Source organism: Podarcis melisellensis, assembly GCF_964234715.1.
Source record: "Podarcis melisellensis genome assembly, chromosome: Z".
In the NCBI taxonomy this organism is placed as follows: Eukaryota; Metazoa; Chordata; class Lepidosauria; order Squamata; family Lacertidae; genus Podarcis; species Podarcis melisellensis.
In genome coordinates this window covers 34,017,680-34,030,897 of record NC_138547.1, presented here as the reverse complement: position 1 = coordinate 34,030,897, position 13,218 = coordinate 34,017,680, and positions in this window count along the sequence as shown.

Genomic DNA, 13,218 nt, shown 5'->3' with positions numbered 1-13,218 from the left:
TCCAATGGTACATGCTTGAGGTATACAGCCCAGGAAGAATACATTAAAATATGAATGTTTGGCAATTACCTTCTTATTGTTTCATATGAGCTACTAGAAAACCATGTTCTGCTTGTGCAAGGGAATTGAAGAGCCGTGATTCAGTTCACCTTCTGACAGTTAATAGATGCTGAAACATGACTGTGAGAGAAAGCAAAACCCAGTCAGCATTCAGCTTCTCATTTAGGAAGCTGTTGTTTTCATTTGGAGGAGCCTATAGGAATTGCTTATCAGCCAACCTAGTCAAACAAAGGGCAGACAGAGCTGTCATCCCCATACACGGGAAACTATGTTTGTCAGCATTCAGCAACTTGCTGTGCATAGGGGAGTGAGGGATATTCTCTCAAGAACTGCCCCATCTATATGAATCAGTGGAGAAATCTATGCATGCACCATTTGGGGGCATGTAAACCAAGCTATGTATTTGAAGAAGGAAGGCTCACAAAGAGAGCCTGGAAAAAATGAACCAGTGACCGAGTTGACAAAATGTAGGTCCTTACATCATAAGTCAAGCTGAGAACTTCTTTATCTCCCAAATGTCATGAGAGAGTGGAGTGATATGGCTGGGTAGACTATGCCTTTTTTGAATGTTCTTGGCAGATCCTGCATCCACATGGAAGTTTATTCCATTTTCTTGAAGTTTCCCTAACTGTTGATTTCCGCATTATATGCGAGTTTCCACATGACATAAAAGTCACTTCTAGTGCAGGTTTAGAGGACTGGACCATTTCATGGAAGATAAGGCTATCAGCCTATACTAACCATTATGGCTATGCTCTGTCTCCATTGGTTGGAGGCAAGGTGCTGGAAAGCACAGGAGGGGAGAGTGCACTTATGCTTGAATTCTTATGGCGTTCCCATTGGCATCTGATTGTCCACTGTGAGAACCAGATGCTGGGCTAGATGGGCCATTGGCATGACCCAGCAAGCTTTTCTTATGTGCTTGTGTTCTGTCATACATTATTTAAGTGTCTAGTACCGGGGTCAGCAATTTTTTTCATCAGAGGGCTGGTCCACTGTCCCTCAGACCTTGTGGGAGGCTGGACTATATTTTGAAAAATATAAATACCTTGCAAGCCGGTCCTGCAGCTGCCTCCGGGCCTGGAGGAGGAACGCACTCTGCACACGCTCAGGAGCACATCTTGGCGCCACCTGCTCACCGGCGTTGTTGACAAGGAGCAGCCACTCCATTGGCACGTACCTGTGGAGCTCCCAGGTGGCATGCACCATGGGCTGCAGCCCGTCGTCCAAGGCCAGGTCAACGGGCAGGCCACGCACATGGAGCACCAGGAAGGCAGCACACATCTCGCCCTCCAGCTGCTCCAGTGCAGCCACCGAGCGCGCCACCAGCAGCAGTGCCGAGCCAGGTGCCAGGCTTAGGGCCAGCAGACACGCCAAGCTTCAGTTGAAGCCCCACGATGCGTTCGTCATGATGCCCATGGTGTGGCCCAGACCCACCGCCCACTCGCTCGCCTCTCTGTCCATGGCCGCACCAGGTTTACCTCAGCTGCGGGTGGCGAGGCTTCAGATTGGCTGCAGGCAGGCCGGATTTAAGAGCCTGGGGGGCCGCATCCAGCCCCCGGGCCTTAGTTTGCCAACCCCTGGTCTAGTACAGAGGAAGGATGCCATGCCTCTGTCACTTTAAGCATGTCACCATCTGCAAAACATATGAACTGGAACATAGACCCATTTGTTTGCATCAGCCTTCCCCAACCTGATGCCTTGCATGTGTTTTGGGCTCCAGTTTCCACCAACCCCAGTGAACAGCTTGGCAAATAACCAGTGATGATGGGAGGTCTAGTTGAAAACATATTTTTGGCACTAGACGGGAGATGGTGGCTTGCATAAAAGTTGGTTGAAGTACACTGGGTAGATATTTGACTCTTTTGGCCAACTTCTTGGAAACACACAGGAGGCAGGCCCATGTTTGATTCACTGAGAAGCATATTCCTTTGATGCATGAATACTGGTGGAAGCCACATCAATCTTCCTTTGACTCTTATATCATGACCTGCTTCTTTACTTTTCAAATAAAAATATATTATAAAGCAAAGCAAAGAACCAGTGGGTAGTCTCTGCCTTCTGTCCTGTATCTATTTGCTCTCTGGCGAGTATGGAAAGAAAACCTCTTGGGATTATCTGGTGTGAAGCAGATCTCTTTTAGAGTCATATTCTTAACCCAGTGAAGAGAATTACAGAACTTTGAAACAACTGCTTCAAAAAAGTTTTTGCTTCTTCACATGAGCGCCTGTCTTGTTGCAATCAATTTTTAAAGCCCCCCCTCAAAAGAAACCCAAGAGTCCTTTATCAGTGATTGAAAGAGATTCAATTTGGCCTCGTCTAATTCCTTATCTAATTATTTGATGTGCCGTGCAGCTTGAAAGCTAATTGACATTGTGTCATTTTCAGTTTCTTACAACAGAAGCACAGACAAGCCGCCCTTCCCATTTTGGCATCTTCCTTGAGTCACTTTGCTGGAGAATAAGTAATCTAAATTTAATTGAGTGCATTATTGCCAGGACTATGAGACCTTTGCACACTATTAGTATAGACACGAATGCAACGAATCGTTCCCCTCCTGAGGATTTAGCAGAGGTGCAAGTGGGACCAGAGGGTTTTCCAGTACAGTAAATCCCTTCCTTTTCTTGAAAGGAAATTAATATCTGTTTGGAATATCTACTAAGCCACAGCACATAATTTCATTACTTATGGAATTACAATTCTTAACCTGATATCAATCTGAAGGCTCAGGGCAGGTAATAATATTTTAAAACACTTAAAGCGGGGTGGGGGGGATGGACATCATTGAAATGTGAAATACATGAAATTTTATATGGGAACTTTATCTTCCAGACTGAAGGCTGCATTGTTTTATGGGTAACTTTCATGACCCACACATCCGCCAACATTTCTCCAATGAAAATAGGGATGGCCTATTCCATAATCATTATTTTACTATTTATACCACACCCATATGACTGGGTTGCCCCAGCCACTCTGGGGGACCTCCAACATATATAAAAACATAATAAAACATTATGGTAGGAGAGGGAAGGCCAGTTACAAGACTTCAGCTAGATTGGAGGGGAGGAGAACTCGAGGAGATAAGGGTTGTGGAGGAAAATTGAACAGGCCTGAATACCTAGGCCTTTAGGGGATGCCACACAGAGAAAGGAGGTTTAGCCCTCACTCTTTTGCAGGAGGCTGTCTTCAGGTTCTCTCCCTAAGCCCCATTGGGTGGAGGCAAAAATAAGTAGCTGCATCCCAGGTTGAGGCAGCATTGGACACCTCCACTGAAATTGCAACAGTAATGGTAGCCTCTGAATCATCACAGAGTCAGTAAATTTTATCCTCAACATGGTGGGCCAGATGATCACAGCAGTCTTCCATTGCCCCCAGATGCTTGCCTTGACCAGCAGCTAAGAACAAGTTTCAAACAACCAGCAAAACCTCTGCTGGGTGTTATTACTCGAGGATGCAGCAGACGCAGAAAAACAGGACTTCTTTGCTGCATTTATTGTCACATGATAGGTGCAATTATGTGCTTTAACCAAGGCTTAGTCACCTTGGAACAGGAACCTATGCCACTTGAGCTCTAGTGACCACCTAGCCTACTTCATTGGCCACAGTTCATTAGAATTTCAGGGAGCATTGCAGGCCTTGCAGCATCAGAGATCACACTCAGAAGTGATCAACAGAGACTCCTGTATTACAGGGGATTGGACTAGATGAACCTTGAAGTCCCTTCCAGCTCTACAATTCTAAGATTTTATTAATTCAACAGCCCTTCTCAACTCATCATTACACAATGAGACAAGAGCCTTGTTCGGATTACCTGTTCCTATCCACTGGAAAGTCCTCCAGAGCATTCAGGAATCCACCAAGAACCATAAATAAAATATCAGTACCCTCCACCCTTTGCTTTTGTTCACAAATACTTTCTTCTATTCCAAGTATGTGGATTTACAGATAGATATGAACAAGATTCCTGTCTGAAACCCAGGAGAGCCTGTACAAGTTCAGTGTTGGCAATACTGAGCCAGAAGGACCAGTGTTTCGATTAAGGCAGAATTTTAATTTGCAATGTCTGAATTAATTTAATTGGGCCATGGAGTCTTGGAAAATGCAGTTTCTATGCATCCCAACAAATCTTACAAGGTCTCTGCTGTCACAAGCCAATCCTCCCTGCTTCAGGTTCTTTCCTCTTCCTTTAGAAGGGTAAAATTTGCTTTGGAAGACGAGACTGTCAGAAAGGGATGAGTTTCCCCAGGGTGGAACATATTTGAGTTTTCTTAGAGAAATGCCATGAGTTTCCCCAAAGGTTTTCTGTTCTGGGGGGGGGGGGGAAGGCTAATTATGAACAGAGCTGGGTGTAAGAAAGAGCTTACTGGAGCACCAAATATTTAGTTTTAACTCTAGGTAAGTGATTTCTGTAGGAGTATATTGAGAAGAACCACACACTCCAGTTCACAGGCGACTCACAAAGGCTTGCATCACATATATTGTGATATACCCACAAAGCCCTTGAAACCAGAAGATGCCTTCATGGAAGGAACCACAGTGCCCATCATCTTCGATCGTCAGCCATGCAGGCTGGGACATCTGGAAAACCACAGGTTCCCCATTCCTGCCTCATGATGTCATTTAAGGAGCAGGTTTGTTGAATTGAAAAGATCCTTCAGGTTGAGAAGTCTGTATGCCAAGGGTGGGGAATTTGTGGACCTCAGAAAGTGCCAAACTACAACCACCCCGGACATTGGCCACATTAGCTGAGGCTGATGGGAACTTTCCCATCTGGGGAGCCACACATTCCTCACTCCTACTGTAGCTGCACTAGAAAATGCAGGATCAGATTCACTAGAAAATGCAGGATGAGACAACCTAAAGAAACTAGCACAGTTAGAGGGAAGCAGCAATATAATAAGTGCCAACAGAGCACTACATAAGGTGTGTAGAAGCTTTAGATCTTCTGGTGCTGCTGAACTAATATTCCCACCAGCCCCAGCAAACATGGCCAAGAGCTAGGAGTGATGGAAGTTGTAGTTCAGCAACATCTGAAGGGCTATAAGTCCTCTTTACATGAGGTTCAAGCAAGCCTGTCCACATGATCCTAGGAGGGAGGAGAAAATGGAAGCTGGAATTTTCTGTATTAGGTGGAATAGCCCAAAGGCTTTTGGGAATATAAGTACATACCTTCCAGCATTTCTCTGATGAAAACAGGGATGTCCCATTCCATAATAATAATTTTACTATTTATACCCCACACAACTTACTGGGCTGCCCCAGCTACTCAGGACAGCTTACAACACATATAAAAACATAATAAAACATTAAACATTAAAAAAAACACCCTTCCCTATATAGGATTGCTTTCGGACAGCTTGGAGGTTGGGTAACCTCCCAACATTTCTCCAATGAAAATAGGGACATCCTAAGGAAAAGTGAGACATTCTGGGATCAAATCAGAAACCGGGACAGCTTCTCTAAATCAGGGATGTCCCTGGAAAATAGGGACACTTGGAAGGTCTGTAAGTATGCATGGAAAACTATACTATCTCCATCTGTTTAGACATATAGATAATGAATTGGACACATTGCACATCAATGAATCTGACAATTTAGAGGTTATGGGTCAGAACACAGGAGCCTTTAGCATGGAAGGAAATTAGCTGCAAAGTGAGGAAGAGACAAATCACTCCTTGAAGGTAGTAATAATCTACAGCTGAAGTCATTTGGAAAGATATATGCTGGATTGTGGTTATTAGACCCTGAAGTCTAATAGCAGAGAAAGGTGAGGGGGAGCTCTTAAAACCCTCAACAATTAATTACAAAAGGATCCATGTTTTACCATTTGGAATTGAGAACAGGTGTGAGAGAATTGTACAAAACACATGCTCTGCCTTTGTGCAATTTAGAACAAGTGATAATTGTTTGAAGACAAGACATATGAGCTAACAGCTCCAATTTCCAGTCTCACTATTTATCTGTCCAATTTCGAAAGTGGTTCAAAGGTTGTGAAAGGTGAGTTGCAAAGTTTCTGCCAAGCCAATTCTCTCTTTGAATCTCGTAACCAAAGAGCTGAGGTGTATGGATGTGGGTGAGGTTTTTGTTGTTATTGTTGCCATGGTGACTGTGTGAGTGATGTATCATGTCATAATTATGTTATGAGACCACAATTCACCAAATATAGCTCATGCTCCATATTTCCAAAGAATTTGTGAGCCAGGATGCATACAGGTGCTAGGGGTATTTTAAGGATTCAGTTTCTGGATGCTAGCTGGCCTGATCCACACCTGCCAGACTTATATGCAGATTAGAATATGGATAATATTATCACCAATATATATTTATTTACACTCCACCTTTTTCCCTGATCGGACTCAAGGTGACTTACTGATGAAAACATGAATCTCCAAACACATCGAAATAATATCGGGAAAACAATAACTAAACATCATTAAACTTTAATAGAATTAGAATTCTCTCTCGCACACACTGTTTAAAACATATAAACAATTACAATAAAAACAGCATGACACCAGACCTTTTCTTAAAAACATTCAGTACCCAAAAGCCTGTTGGAACAAGGAGATCTTCACCTGCCAGCAGAAAGACAAGAAGGAAGGAGCAAGTCTAGCTTCTCCAGGGAGGGAGTTTGAGAGTCTGGGAGCAGCTACTGATGAGGTGCCAGAAAGATTGCCCCATGGTAGATCGTGGCACTGCAAGTTTCTCCAATCCATGTTCATGGATGTAATTCATTTTTCATATGTGCTCTCAAACATTTTTTTTCTGATTAAAAATCAATATAAAATTACCTTCAGAATTTTGCAAGGGTAACTAATGTGACACCCGTCAGTGCCAGCATACTCACAAGTACCTCCAAAAAATCCCATAGAAGGCTTTAGTGAATATCTCCTTGCAAACACCCAAGACTGTCTCCCTGCTGGGCCTTTCCTACACTGAACATGCCCCCTTAAATGTGCCAGGACCCATCCTCCTTTCTGAGTGGAGAATTGCAAATAGTTTCTCTTTCTCAGCAAGTGTAGCAGCAGCTATATAGGTGCCTTTTCCTCCTAGTAGCAAGTGGCTGATGGAGGGCATGCACCTTTTGTGTCCCTGTCTCTAGCAGATGTGACAACCATTTTGTGTTATGCCTCTCCACCCACCCAACCCGCTATTTTGTGACTGGCACTCAGAATCTTAAATAGTCTATTACATACAAATCTAGTGGCTCAGAGGTTCTAGTTTTACTAAAATAATGTATTTGTTCCATTTTTGAAGTGCTGAAAAGTACACTAAGCATCCTTATCAATGTATTGACTTCCATCCACTTTGGATACATTTGGAGTTATCACTCGGTGGTAAAAAGGGCAGCCTGAAGCTGCTGGTGAAACTGTGTACACCAGTCTGAAATATAACTGCATTCTCACATTAGTATTCTTATGCTTGCATTCTTAGGGCATTCTCGGTAGTGGCACCCGCCCTGTGGAGCACCCTTCCATCAGATGTCAAGGAAATAAACAACTATTTGACTTTTAGAAGACATCTGAAGTCAATGCTATTTAGGGAAGTTTTTAATGTTTGATATTTTATTGTATTTTTAATATTATGTTGGAAGCTGCCTAGAGTGCTGGGGAAACCCAGCCAGATGGGCGGGGTATAATAATAATAATAATAATAATAATAATGATGATGATGTTATTAAACTTGTGTTAAATTGCAGAAATAATATATGTTTTGACATCTTTGGGTCCTTCTTTTCTTGACTTAAAGGATGAAGCTATAAACATAAATGTACAGTGAACTCATGATACCCTTAAGCCACACACGCATACACACACCAGCTTGGTGTTCATTAATAGGTCCATTTATATGCATTAACCATGGCGAAAGGCTTGAAGTTAAAAATAGAATTCTCTCTGCAAGTTTCGAAATAGTCCCAATTCTATTTGTTACTCGAAGAAATGCAAAGTATACTTACATGTAGGTACAGATTAGCATCAAGAAATTGAAATTGAATCAGGAGAATATTGAATCAGAAGAATAACTAGAAAACAAACACACACTTTCACTAGACCTTCTGCCTTGAGAGATGTTGGAAATCTAATTATCAGAATGTTAAATATGTATTTCACTTAGATATTTCACTTGTGCAAACCTTTCCAAATTCAGATCATAATTTGGTGGCCATGAAGGATGGGTAAAAAATTCAATTCAGTTCACATTTAAAGGAGAACTAATTCACATTTTCCAAAACAAGATGTGAAATAATAGCCATCCTTTGAAATTCAACTTCTCTGAATTTTTCAATTCCTCCAACTAAGTAATATGTGTAGGCTTTGACCTTTAAAGCCTTGTGTGGCTCAGGACTGCCATTTCCCAAATGAAATGACCTGGACCCTGTGATCATCACCTAAGTGCCTTCATGGTGTGGATCCTCCTGGGAGGTCTGGATGGAGGCTCACAAGAATGGGTCTTTTCTGTGGTGGCTGTACACTTGTGGAATGCCCTCCCCAAGGAAGCTCACTAGATATATTTTGTTGTTTAGTCGTTTAGTCGTGTCCGACTCTTCATGACCCCATGGAGCAGAGCACGCCAGGCTCTTCTGTCTTCCACTGCCTCCCCCAGTTTGGTCAAACTCATGCTGGTAGCTTCGAGACCACTGTCCAATCATCTCGTCCTCTGTCGCCCCCTTCTCCTTGTGCCCTCCATCTTTCCCAACATCAGGGTCTTTTCCAGGGAGTCTTCTCTTCTCATGAGGTGGCCAAAGTATTGAAGTCTCAGCTTCAGGATCTGTCCTTCCAGTGAGCACTCAGGGCTGATTTCCTTAAGAATTTCCTTAACATATATTTAGGAGTCAGCAAAAAAAATAAAAATAAATCTTCGTCACCAGGTCCTTGGCTTTTAATTATCTATGGCCTTCATTAGTGGGTAGGATGCTGTAATCCTGCCTTTAAAAAAAATAATATGTATGCATTTTAGATTTTTTCCTATGCTTTTTTATGCTGTGTGTTATTTATGGATTATTGTCAGTTGGTTTGGGATGCAATGGTAAAAAGTAACTAATAAGTTGTATTGTAATGATTGCATATGTTAGGATAAAGTGTGCATAAAAATAGCTAAAATCTGTCATATTAGGGGAAACTGTGTTGCAAAAACATGTCTATTACACAAAAAAATGCATGCCCAAAATGTGTATACAAGGAGAAATTAACACTAAAATATTGAGAACTTTTAAAAAAAATGGATGGGGGTGATGGGAGTTTTAGCTCAACATAATCTGGAGGGCAACACATTGGCTACCCCAGGGATATCCCCTGGATTGTTTTCCATTTTTCACAATTCCCATAGTGCCAGCTGGGCACTGTGCCATCAGCATTCAGATTACACCTTGTTAGCTAATTTAAAACTAAGATGCACACATATTTTGTTCTAATCGAGACAAGCTTTGAGAAATTACCGCCAAGAGACGGAGCAGATTTGAAAGGATGAGCACCTGGAAAGTGATGGATGGGAAGCCGAGATAAAGTCTTGTCCCTGCCTTAATTATCAGAAACTGTCTGATTAGTTTTACTCTTCTCTGATGCAAGGAATAAAATCCAGGTGTCAGACTTTAGCAGTACAATTAGCGCATGCAAGATTCCAAACATGATTATTAGGCCGTAATAGAGGCGCAGAATAATGGGAGTCAAGCTGATGAAAATAGAAGCCCAGGCCTGCTCGTGAGAGAAACGTTTGGTAGCGGGAAAGAGAATAGCCATGAGTCTCTTACTCAGTGATGGCTGGTGCTGGGAAGGCAGGGACCCCAGTGGTAGATGGAACTGGAGTCAATGAGAGGCAGAGCCAATTAATACACCCTAGTGGTCCTGGGCCCCAAGGAAGGTAGATTGGCTTCAACCAGAGCCAGGGCCTTTTCAACTCTGGCTCCGGCCTGGTGGAACGCTCTGCCTCATGAGACCAGGGCCCTGCAGGATCTGACTTCTTTCCGCAGGGCCTGTAAGACAGAGTTGTTCCGCCTGGCCTTTGGCTTGGAGCCAATTTGATTCCCTCCCTCCCTCTCTTTCTTTTTTCTTTTTCCTATCTCCTCCTGTGTTAAGGCTGCATTTAAATATTTTAATGTTTCAGTATTTTAATGTTGTATTTTAATCTTGTTTTTAACTTGTATTCATACAACTTGTTTTTATTATTGCTTGTTAGCCGCCCTGAGCCCGGCCTTGGCTGGGGAGGGCGGGGTATAAATAAAAAATATTATTATTATTATTACTCCTTCCTGAGTTCTACAAGGGCAACTCTGAGACTAAGTAGGAGGAAGCTGGTATGCAGTGACATGCCCTGAACAGTGTGTGCTGGACTGACCAGCCTCCACTGCCCATACTGTTACCCCTTTCAAATATCTTCCTCAAGGTTCCTGTAAAGGCTTCCTGAAAATTAAAACACCACAAGTCTAAATATGGAATCTGCACTGAGAGAACAGCTCCGTGCATGCAATATTGTTGATCAGATATTTTTAAATAGGCAATAGGTACTTGCCCATGTGTGTTTTAATCTGCAAACTATTGGTGAGAACTGCCAACAAAAGCAATTTTCCATCTTGAAGAAATTCTCTCCCTCTCACCCTCTCTCGTTTTATTTTGTGGCAAATTAACTTATGTAGCTCTTTTTCAAAGTGTATTCACAGACCATAACATTTGATTCAGTTCATAGGATAGCTAAAGCCCAGGCATTTATATCTGTAAGATTTATGGGTTCTTCTTGTCCCTGTTACACTTCTTGATGCGCATGTCTATGTGCGTGTGCACATGCAGGATCAGCTAAACCTCTGTACAAAACCTGACAGTAAACATGTTTAATGGAACTGATTGCAGAGAATTATTTGATGGCCCCATTTTGCTAGTGAGGCAACCTTTGTACTTACTCATCTTGACTTTGGGTTGCCTTTCATCAGATGTACAGATGTTAGCACTAAATATATTAGCTTGGGAGCTATTTTTTAACCAGCTGAAAGGGATGGAAGCATGGAGAAAGCAAAATTTCATATGCTGAACATAGGCTATCATTCAGATATTTGCAACCAGAAGGAAATGATGTATGACTTTGTACATAAGATAAGAATACTATCAGAACAGACAAGGAGCATAAGCACTGGATTTCTGTGCCCAGGCCTACTTGACTTTCATCAATCAGAAATAACTTTTGGGTTGGATGGAGCTACTGTGCTCGCTTCCTAGGGGGTTAAGTCACTGTTGTTTACCTGGAGGGATAGGGGTGAGGAGCTAGGGGAGGTTGGTGTGGTGCAAACACACAGGTGGACCCTGTTCAGCCCTCCTGCTGGTATGTTGACACCACACCAATCTTCCTGCCACCTCATCCTCTTGGTAAGCAACAGTGCCAAGAAGGTAGTGTAATGTCTCGGTGCCACTCAATGAGCTGCTTCTGGCATCAGTGGAATGTGATGCTCTCTGTAAAATTTACATTTTTCTGCCTCAGGCAAGGGGCAAGAACCTCCTTATAGTGTGTACAGAAACCAGCTGGACTCATAACTAAAACTTCAGCGCTGATAAATGGGACAGTATTCACCACCACCATTGAGGGCACTAGGCTAACATGTAGAGGAAACATGGCAGACCACACAGCACAGACAGCTCTGTCCTCCAGCATCGTGCTGCTACTTCCTGCTCTCTGGCACCTGCAGCCTGAGGTTGCCATCTCACCCCTGGAAAGTTTGATATGATTAATCCACAGCTTCCTTTAAAAAATAAAAGTAAGAACACCACCAGCAAACTTGACTTTTTAATGTCAGAAACAAAAAGCAAAGAGCACAGGGTTCATCAGATCATATACTATCAAGTACTATCAGCTATCACTATTTACAGTTCCTTCTCCCTTTCTTAAGCAGTGAGGTGGGCTGGAATGATGTGATGACATCAGGGCCAGCCTACCCATGAGTAGGGTGAGATTTCCCCAGACATTACTGGGATTTCAAAAGCAGAATTGACAAATTCTGAAAGGCAACTTTGGAGTGTCCTGGTTTTTACTTTTTGAAATGTGGCAACCCTACCCATGAGGCAAGCTGAGGTGACTGCATCATGAGGCAGGATCAACAGGGGCAGCAGATCCCTATGTTTATATTTCTTCCCCCCTTGTTTCTGGTGTAGATCTTCCCCCACTCCTTCAAAATAGGGACACCATTCTGGGGTATACCTCAGGTGCCAAAATGTCTTGGGCTGGTCCTGGATGACATATAGACCTTTGGAGCCACATTATGCATATGTCAAATGCAATCTGGCATGGAGAAGAATTGAACTTAAGTTCTAGGGGAAGTTAGAATTGGAAAAGTCTAAGAGTCTCTTTCCCCCACCTTCTCTTCCTCTTGGGTCTTCAGCAGGATGGGAGCAAAGCAGCACATCCCCTTCCTTCATGTAATGGGCAGAAGAAAAGCAGGCTGGAGCCAAGTTTCCTGGTGGGATCTTTTTCTCTGGCTTTCATGTAAAGGACTGTTATACAAATGGGCAACAATTAATATATGGAAACCACAGCAGAGCTAATATGCATTTCTCATGCACTCTTAACTAATACAGATGGCCAATTACCAAGTAGTAATTTGCTATAAGGGACACGGGTAGCACTGTGGTTTAAACCACTGAGCCTCTTGAGCTTGCTGATCAGAAGGTCAGCGGTTTGAATCCCCACGATAGGGTGAGTTCGCGTTGCTCTATCCCAGCTCCTGCCAGCCTAGCAGTTCGAATGCACACTAGTGCAAGTAAATAAATAGGTATCGCTGCGGTGGGGTGGTAAATGCGTTTTAATGCACTCTGGTTTCTGTCACGGTGTTCTGTTGCACCATAAGCAGTTTAGTCATGCTGGCCACATGACCCGGAAAGCTGTCTGTGGACAAACACCGGCTCCCTCAGCCTGAAAGCGAGATGAGCAATGCAACCCCATAGTCACCTTTGACTGGACTTAACTGTCCAGAGGTCCTTTACCTTTACCTAATTTGCTATGCCATACAATGATGGGAGATCATGTGTAGCATCCCCACACCCATTTAGTGAAGAGAATATTTTATCACTCCATGATTTTCTGATCTGTGACATGTGAGCACATTGTAGAATTGACCTGTACAGCTTGTATACTAGGCTGTATACTAGGAGGAGTGGGGAAACTTTATCATCCCAAGGG